Raw genomic sequence first — 9,827 nt, forward strand, 5'->3', positions numbered from 1 at the left:
TGCGGTTAATGACATGAGCCACCCTGGCCCCTGCTTCTTCTTCTGTTTTACATATTTTTTTATATACTCCTGCTACTATAAGGAGGATAGCATTTCACTTAACTGGGATTCAAAATTAGTGACACGAGTCACCAAATGGGCTTCAGAATATTCACTGTCACTTTGCAGAGAGCCACATCAACGCAGGTGCAGGTCAGAGCCTGCCTTGTGGTCTATCACGCAGGTGCAGGCCAGCTACCTGTGAGCTGCTGTTTACCAGCCCCTTCAGCAGAGCAGTGAGCTACTCCAACTGCTGTGACTTTGGAGTGACATCTCTTTATGCTCTCATCAAAATCACTAAATATTTAATAAGCAAAAAAAAAAGTTGCTTAATCTTGGTATTAATTAAAGTGTAAAAGTGGTATTTCCCCCCAGCTTTTGATCAGACAAGTATGAAACTTATCAAGGAAACCTCGTGCATCTCCATGGCAACATTTAAATGTCAGAACATTTCTTCAGGGAAAAACAACTTAAGAATTTTATACAAAACCAAATTTTCATTTAAGCAATATTGTAACATTTTCAATCAAGTAAAACTCAGGAAAGATATCACCCACAAGCCTTTCTTGTAAAATATATGTAATGTGTTATACATATATATATATATATATATATACATATATGAATGATAATAATTCCCATCAATACAGATCAGAAGGGGGAAAACTTGGGAATGAAGAAAGTAATAGATTAATAAATATATTAAATATAGAACTGAGTCAAACAACTCTGAGCCTTAGACTGTAGAGCTGAACCTTATGTCTATGCCTTTATTTCAATAGCAAAAATCTAAATACTAGTATAGAAAGTATAGTATAAACACTAATAAAATAATCAAGAAAGGGAGAAAGGAAGGTAGAGGGAATGGAAGATGGATAAGTGACGCATAATATTATCTTTCATATGTAAAGGTCAATAAACACCATCAAAGGCTCATAAATAGAACAATAAGTTTAAATATATTAAGAGGCTAGGTATACTGTTTAATAGTAGAGTAGGATGCACAAGGTCCTGGCTTCAATTCCCAGACTACACACAAAATTGCCCCTATGTAAGGTATTATGGAATCCACCCACAGAACCAAAATTATAATATGAACAATGGAAACTTGGAAGGAGGGAGCATCAAGTAAAATGTAAACACATAAATTATATACAATTTTCTAGTGAGGAGTTAATTGATACAATCTCAAATGCATAGATCATGAAATAAAGGTTGACATGTAACAAATTGAAGTAATACATGAAGTAAAACTAAACTAAGCAGGTGGGTCCCTGGAGCTCATTGGACAGCGTGCCCTGCCTTCTTGGTAAGCTTCTGGGCCAATGAGAAGGCTTGTCTTAAACAAGAGCTAGAATGGGGAACAAGCAGTTAGTCCTCTGACCTCCACATGGATGTACACACACGTGTACTGCCCCCACCCCTCCACCCTGCTCCACAAACAGGATAACATACACACACAAGGGAGATGTAGTTGGGCACGATGGTGCGTACTTGTAATTCTAGAGGATGAGGCGGGAAGACTGGGAATTAAAGACCAACCTTGGTGATGTAATAAGAACCGAGGAGGGGAGAGAAGGGGCGGGAGGAGGAGGGAGAAATATGTAATTAACGTCCAAAATAATAACATCATAGAGGTCCGGAAGGAAATGATCCAGACTAAGGTGTTTTAAAGATCTTTGCATTATCTGGAAATATTATCTGGAAAATCAAGAAATTGAGGGCTGTAGATATAGCTCAGTAGTAAGGGTGTTTATCTAGCCTGTGAAAAGAGTATGGGAGGAGGAGGAGGAGGAGGGGGAGGAGGGAGAGGAGGAGGAGGAGGGGGAGTCTGGGGTGGGGGTGGGGGTGTAGCTGTGCAATGCTACAAACCTATAGTTCTAGCCCTTGAGAACTAGGCAAAAAAATTCCAGAACGTTCCCAAAAGCAAAGCTTGAGTTTTCCACAGGCCAAACAATGAGCAGCCTGTCTACAATGGCTGTCTTTGCTGGGCATGCGCAGAGGATTATTTCATTTGTCTGTTGCCTTTATCCCCACACAACTACTGTGTCCCAGGGTACTGAGCCAGAATTTATAGTGTCTGAGGTAAATAGTACAGGAACCATGTTTTATCTGTGCACATAAACCCTGTCATAGTTAACTCCCGTTGTGGACTCGACACCCGGGGGAGGGGGATCTCAGATGAGGAACTTCTCCCATTGGACTGTCCTGGGGACCTATGTGGGGGCATTTTCTTGACTGCCAACTGCTGCAGGACATCCCTAAAAGGCTGGGGACCACTGTGAGCAGAGCCATCCCTAGGCTGGAGGGCCTGGCTGCAGAAGAGAGGAAGAGGAACAAGTCTTGAGGGACAAGCCAGGGCTCCTCCATGGTCTCCGCTTCAGTTCCCGCCTGCAGGCTCCTGCCTTGGTGCCTCGCCATGATATGTATGTAAGCCAAAAAAAAAAAACCCTTTCCTTCCCCAGGTTACTTTTGGGAGATGTTGTACCACAGTATCAGAGACGCGAGCTAGCACAAACCAGCGGGTGCATGATGATGTCAGACCGTGGTAAGGCTTCTCTAAGAGCACAGACATCATTTGCATCTGACTGGGAAAAACAAACTTTAAAATCTCAGTCCGGGGATGGTTCACTACCGCCTAGTTGATCAGAAGCAACTAGGAAACTCCTGCTCTGAAGAAGACGGGACGCCTGTGAGGATAATTCCCAAGGAGCCCGGGCACAAAGAGGCCCAGGTCAGACAGATGCCCATTTACCTTGTGGGCTGTGGCAGTCAAGGCGGCCTCCTCCTCCTCCTCCTCCTCCTCCTCCTCCTCCCCTCCTCCTCCTCCTCCTCCTCCTCCTCCTCCTCCTCCTCCTCTTCCTCCTTCTCCTCCTGCCTCAGCACTGCACACCCCAGGAGCACCCAGGGCCAGGCAGGGGTCAGCGCCTACAGCTCCAACCCCATCTCGCTAACGGTCAAGTGCCTCGTGCCTCGGGGAGCCAGGACCTAAAGGGCCGCAGGCCTGCGGGCCACTCACGCAATGGTTGCTAGGGCCAGGAGCGGGGGCAAACGTGGGACCGAGTGCGTACCGGAAGTGCCCAAGCGGGGGGGGTGGGTGCAGTGGACCCCTCTCACTTCGGATTAGACCTCTGGCAACCCATAGCAGAGCCCAGTTGGGGGAGATACCCATGGCTGTGAATAGTAGAATCTGAGAGTTTGAATGGTGAACTCCCATTTTTGATTTTCACAGCCTGTGACATGATTCAGTGTTTTAAAACCCTGTTATTGCCAAGCCTGGTGCCTATACCTGTTAAATCGTGCAAGGCTAAGGAGAGAGGATCACAAATGTGAGCACCAGCCTGGGGTGACATCAGTGAGACTCTATCTCAAACAAAACAAAACAGCCTCAAGAGATTAATAAAAGGCAATGTACACGCAATGGAGTGGATCCAAGAGGTATAGGAATTCCAAGATAAAAAAGATTACATATACATGGGAATACTCATTTACATGTCTTACACAATTTTACTGATTGTTCTATATTTCACTCACCCAACTATTTATTGAGGACTTACTATGTCCAGGCATGGATGTAGGCCCTCAAAACACACAGGCCCCTTCATATTTGTTGGTAGGGACAACGACAGAGAAACCACATAGGGATGTGTTTGGGTCTATAAGATGGATGACTAATGGGGGGAAATAATCAGCTTCCATTTTTTTCCTTTTTTTTAAAATTTTATTTATTTTATTTTACAATACCATTCAGTTCCACATATCAGCCACAGCTTCCAATTTTTAATACTCATATGACTGAGGGCATGATCATTCCAATGTCACATTTGATTGTGAGTTTTGAATCTTTGTTTCAGCTCTTATATAATGACAGTGACTAATTCCCTGCTTGTGGCAAAGTTAGAGCTATTTTCCTTACATTTATAGCCTTGGGGAGGGGGAACAATTTCACTGTCTCCAAGGGCTCAGAGTCATAGCGCAAATGTACTCTAACGTGTTCCTAAATGTAAGAACGCTATGATGTGCTTAGGGGGAAATATGGTATTGGGTAAGCTTTGCTAAAGCATGTGTGATAGCACTGCTGGCAGTGAGTTCAAGTTAATACAGCAAATATACAAGTAAGTGTATTTAAACAGAAACACACATAAAACAAGCATGTATTGATCAGCTCATTCAAATGTGTTGACCAAAGCCCCTGGGAACCTAATCATGTATATCCTAATTCAGTGTGTGCTGTGGCCTTACAGAGTACTTATGTACATGAACAGCAAGAACTGACTGTCTACAGAGTCAAACATGTGGGATTGAGTTTCCTTCTTCTCTGAAAATATTAGGACCTGAAGGGTTGTTTCAACCTTTCCCAATCCTCCATTCTTAAAACATTGCAGGAAGACCTAGCAGAATTACCAGGTGGTAGATTATCAAAATATTTTGTGATAAAATATGATTTGGGCTTTCCACATGGCTCAGAGGCTCAAAGAATCAGTACAACAAACCTTTTTATTTTTACCTGCTATATTTTTATGAGTTGTAGTTTTCATCTCTTTTATCTATAAAATGGAAAATAGAATTGTTGCTGAACTCTTTCTCACTCTATCAGTAATTCAGAAAAGTCACGTTCATCACATTCATCCATAGAGACAAGAACTACTTGACAAAACACACTATTTACATTGCTATCAATATTGTTTTATTTACTAATATTTATAAAAACTCTATTATATTTGTGTCATTTTGATCCACTATATACTAATAAGTGTGATGACAACTCAAGTTGTGTTAGATTTCCATATTTTGGGTAATTTATACATGCTCTGGTTGCAGAGACACATACTAGGTCAACCAATAAAAAACGTGATAATACAATAAATTAAGATGAAACTCTCAGGAACATGGTATTGAGTTGAGAGAAAAGAAAAAAATATATAAGCTTCCTACTGTTTAAGAAGGGCTCATTTCCCAAATTTTAAAATTAATAGTATAGTAGTAATAGTACATTATATGGTGTTCAGATTTCTATCTTTTAAATGAGTTTAATAGCAATCTCCAACTCACAGTGTTTGAACTAACTTTTAGGGTGCAAAAGCGGTAAGCATTAACTAAAAATTGTACTCCAGGGGTAGAAAAGATGGCTCAGTTGCTAAAAGCACTGAGTGTTCTTGCAAAGTACCCGGATTCGGTTTCCACCACCCACATGGTAGCTCACAACCGTCTGTAACTCCTGTTCTAGGGGATCAGATGCCCTCTTGTGGCTTATGCATACACAATGTGCTTAAATACACTCAGGCAAAACATACACATAGAATCACATTTAAAATAATAATAAACAATATTTTAAAAGGTACATTAAGGGATAAATCAGCAAATACTTAAGAAAGTTGGATTTTTTTTTTTTTTTTTTTTTTTTTTTTTTTTTTTTTTTTATTGGAAAAAAAAAAAAAAAAAAAAAAAAAAAAAAAAAAAAAAAAAAAAAAAAAAAAAAAAAAAAAAAAAAAAAAAAAAAAAAAAAAAAAAAAAAAAAAAACAAATACTTAAGAAAGTTGGAAAATTGTTGGTTCTTTTATTTCTCAGGCTTCTGCGCTGTCTTCATATAATTGTCACTTGCTCCTCTACTTCTGCCCTGACCCCCCTTCTGTTGGCCCCACCTATGACCCTAGGATGCTCACTTCACATGAAATGTCAGTAGCATCACATGCCTGTATTGTATGGAAGTGTCTTAGCTGAGACCCATGGTCTTAGCGATGGCTTGAGCCCAGTGTGGTCTCCTGAGTCATCCCATGCCAGCCCCCCCATCCCACACCTACCCCCACCCGCACCCCACAACCTGACCCCCACCATCCACTTTATAAACTTCTCACATGGTGTCTCCGCTGCTTAGGCTGCTGTAATAAAATGCCACATAACAGGTGGGTTAAACAATAGGCATTTCTTTCTCACAGCTCTGGAGGCTCCGAAGTTCAAGATCAAGGCGCTAGCAAATTTTGTGCCTGGCCAGGCCCACCTCCCTGCGTGTGGATGGTCGCCTGCCTTTGTAATTGGAGTTGAGATGGCCTTTCTTCCCTGAGCACAAAAAGAAAGCTCTGCGCTCCCCCCTCCCTGTTTTGTCTGTTGCTGCAGTTTTGATAGGAAAAGCTTATCTTGAACTCATCTAGCCACAGATGACCTTGAACCTCAGACCCTCCTGCCCCACCTCTCTCCCAGCGTGGTGCTGGCTGTCTGCTTTTTAATGCAATGCTTGGGACTCAACACAAGGCTTTGCAGGGTCCAGGCAAGCCCTCCACCAGCTGAGCCATGTCCGCAGCCCTTCTCTTTCTCTTCTTACACGGCCGCTGATCCCATGGGATCTCCACCCTCATTGTCAATAAACCCCAATCACCCCCTAAGGTCCCCAGTCCCTGATGCCATGATGTTAGGGGGCAGAGTTTCAGCAAATGCCTTTTTTTAAAGGGGAGGTGGGTCCCCTGTCCTACCCTGGCTGGCCTTGAACACCTGGGGCCCAACCATCTCATCTCCTTAGCTGTCCCTGCTCACACTGAGCCGGCTTATCAGTGTTGGCTCTTTTGCACATTTTTTGTGGGAGATTTCCTCCCCCTCTCCCCATTGGAAACAATAATCTTCTTAAATTGTTTTTAATCACTAATACACAGTAACAGAACGAAATGTTGTTTTCACATAGCATGTTGTGGTTTGAAAGAAAAGGGCAGCCGGGCAGTGGTGGCGCACGCCTTTAATCCCAGCACTCGGGAGGCAGAGGCAGGTGGATCTCTGTGAGTTCGAGCCCAGCCTGGCTACAGAGGGAGTTACAGGGCAAGCTCCAAAGCGACACAGAGAAACCCTGTCTCGAAAAACCAAAAAAAAAAAAAAAAAAAAAAAAAAAGGAAAGAAAGAAGTGTGTCACTGTGGAGGTGGACTTTGAGGTCTCCTATCCTCAAGCTAAATTTAGTATGGTCCACAGATTGCTTTTGCTGCCTGTGGATCAAGATGTAGAACTCTCAGCTCCTTCTCCAACACCATGTCAGTCTACATGCCAACCACCATGATGATAATGGACTAAACCTCTGAGCTATAAGCCAGCCCCAATTAATTGTTTTTCGTTTATAAGAGTTGTCATGGTATCTCTTCACAGCAGTAGAACTGCTAACTAAGTTAGAAGTTGGTACCAGGGACTGGGGTATTGCTGTGATAGGCTGGACCATATTTTTGTTTAGAGGAATATGCACTTAGGGACTGTGGATTAGAAAAGCAGTGGAATGCTTTAAGTGGGGATTAATGGGCCATCCTAGTAGGAACATGGAAGACATTGGTGCTGAGTGTGATTTGAACTGTGGGGGCCTGGATCAAGAGGTTTCAGGAGGAGAATGCTAGTATGTTGCCTAGAGATCATTCTTGTGGTATTTTTGTGAAGACTGTGGCTGCTTTTTGCTCTTGTCCAAAAAGTCTGCCTGATGCTTAAGTAAAGAGATTTGGATTAATTCCATTGATAGAGGAAATCTCAAAACAGCCTAGTTTAGGCTCTGTCATGTGGTTATTAGTGTTGACTCTAATGAAGATTGATAATGAAAAGGAGCAAGCTGAGCAAGGAAAAATATTTGAGGAGAAAAGGAGCACCAGGAAGTGAAATGGAGCTAAATCCTGTGTTCAAGGAGATAAGCAGATTAGAAATGGAATAAAGGCAGTGATGATCTCAGGGCAAGACCCTACCCAGCTAAGTTTCCAACATGTGAAAAGAATTTAAAGGAAAGTTTAGAGCCAGGTGTGGTGGGGCATACCTTTAACCCTAGCACTTGGAAGGCAGAGTCTGGCAGATCTTTGTGTTTGAGGCCAGCTGGTCTGCAGAGCAAGTTCCAGAACAGCCAAGCTTAGGCAGTAAAGGAAACCATTGAAAACAAAAAGCTGGTGAAGATATAATTGAAAGATCTCTGAGTTCAAAGCCAGCCTAGTCTACAGAGCAAGTTCCAGGACATCCAAGTTTAGGCAGTGAAGGAAAATATCGAAAACAGAAAGCTGATGAAGATGTAATTGAACAAAGGGTCATGGTCCAGCCCCAACAAGCAGCAGAATTTGACAGCTTCAGCCATGTGGTTCTGGCTTTAGAATCAAGCATAGAAGAAAGGGGTTATGAGATCTTCCTCTGCAACTAAGGAAAATCACTGAGGCCAGACATGTGTCAGAAGAGTTCCAGAATGGAGGCCTAGAGAGGCCATTACATGAAGCTGTAAAGGTGAAGCCTGGATTGACTTGCAAACCCCAAAATATTCGAGTTGCCAGAGCTCTGGGATACCTGCTGAGGAAAGCTGCTAACAGGGAGTAGAATCAGCCCAAGAAAAAGAAGTGTGTTGCAGTCAACAAAGGTGAAAGGAGTTGGAGACCTGAAGAGCATTTTGACATCAGCCATGGAGATGCAGAGTTTGGAGTTTGCCCAGCTGGTTTTCCATCTTGCTTTGATCCAGTATTTTCTCACTATTCCCTTTCCTCCATTTAGGAATGGTGATGTATATCCTGTGCCATTATATATTGGAAATATGTAGTCTGCTTTTTTATTTTGATTTTATAGGGGATTACAGTTAAGAAATTAGATGAATCTCAAGAGACTTTGAGCTTTAGACTTTTAAGTAAGTTTGAGACTGTTATAGACTATGGGAACTTTTGAAGTTGGACTGAATGCATTTTTTGCATTATGATTTGGCTAGAAGCCTATGGGGATGCAAAGGGTAAAATGTGGTAGTTTGAATGTAATTGGCCCCCATAAGCTCATTGGGAGTGGCACTATTAGGAGGTGTGGCTTTTTTTGGAGTAGGTGTGGCCTTGTTGGCGAAAGTGTGTCACTGTGTGTGTGTGGGCTTTGAGGTCTCCTATGCTCAAGCTATGCTCATTGTAAACACAATTCACTTCCTGTTGCCTTCAAGTCAAGATGTAGAACTCTCAAGCACCTTCTCCAGCACCACGTCTGTCTGTATGCCACCCACCATGATGATAACGGACTAAACCTCTGAACTGTAAGCTGGCACCAATTGAATGTTTTCCTTTATAAGAATTGTCATGGTCATGGTGTCTCTTCATAGCAGTGGAAAAGCTAACTAAGTCACCTGTCATGGGTCTGTGAGGCAAGGAGGCATATGATGTTATTGACATTTCATGTAAAGCAAGCATCCTAGGACTGAGCGGAGCAAACGGAAGGAGGGGCAGGGTGGATGCAGAGGAAAAGTCACCAGCAAACCTTCCATTTCCTTCTCTGCCCCGTCACTTTCTGCTCCGTTAATAATTCTACTTTCAAGCCATCTTTTTATCCCAAATAAGGAAAAGACGTATGACAAGTGTCTTTCGGAGTCTGGCTTATTTTGCCCAGCATGGCATCTTTCTTCCATCCACTTCCCTGCAAATGTTATGATTCCTTTTGTCTGTCTGCTTGTGTTTGGGGAGTTGTTGTTTGCTTGGGTTTTTAAAGCAGTGTTTCAGTCCGCAGTTTGTCAGAAACTTAATATGCAGCCCAGGCTAATCTTGAACTCATGACCCTCCTGCTTTGGTATGCTAAGCACTGAGATTATAGGTGTGTTGCACCATGTTCGGTCTTGATTTTATTTTTCTTTATAGCTAAATGGTACTGTGTGTGTGTGTGTGTGTGTGTGTGTGTGTGTGTGTGTGTGTGTGTGTGTGTTAGATCTGTTAAGATGAGTACCTCTCTTCCAGGCAGCACTCTAATCAACCCACAAAATAGAAGTGCTCTCAAATGCTCAAGTAGAAAAGCCCCAGGTTACACTCTTCGCAGCTTTAGCCATCTGCTCCAATACTTT

At 42.6% G+C, this 9,827-nt stretch overlaps 1 protein-coding gene across 1 annotated transcript in view; it reads right to left on the reverse strand.

Annotated features, from left to right (window-relative positions):
- Nucleotides 1–2,836, reverse strand: part of Dnah14 (dynein axonemal heavy chain 14) — a 225,464-nt gene extending 222,628 nt beyond the window's left edge. The window contains 1 exon segment of the mRNA XM_037211077.1: nt 2,795–2,836. The gene's annotated coding sequence lies outside the window, so the exon portion shown is untranslated.
- Between the last annotated feature and the right edge of the window lie 6,991 nt (nt 2,837–9,827).

Source organism: Peromyscus leucopus, chromosome 15, assembly GCF_004664715.2.
Source record: "Peromyscus leucopus breed LL Stock chromosome 15, UCI_PerLeu_2.1, whole genome shotgun sequence".
Classification (NCBI taxonomy): Eukaryota; Metazoa; Chordata; class Mammalia; order Rodentia; family Cricetidae; genus Peromyscus; species Peromyscus leucopus.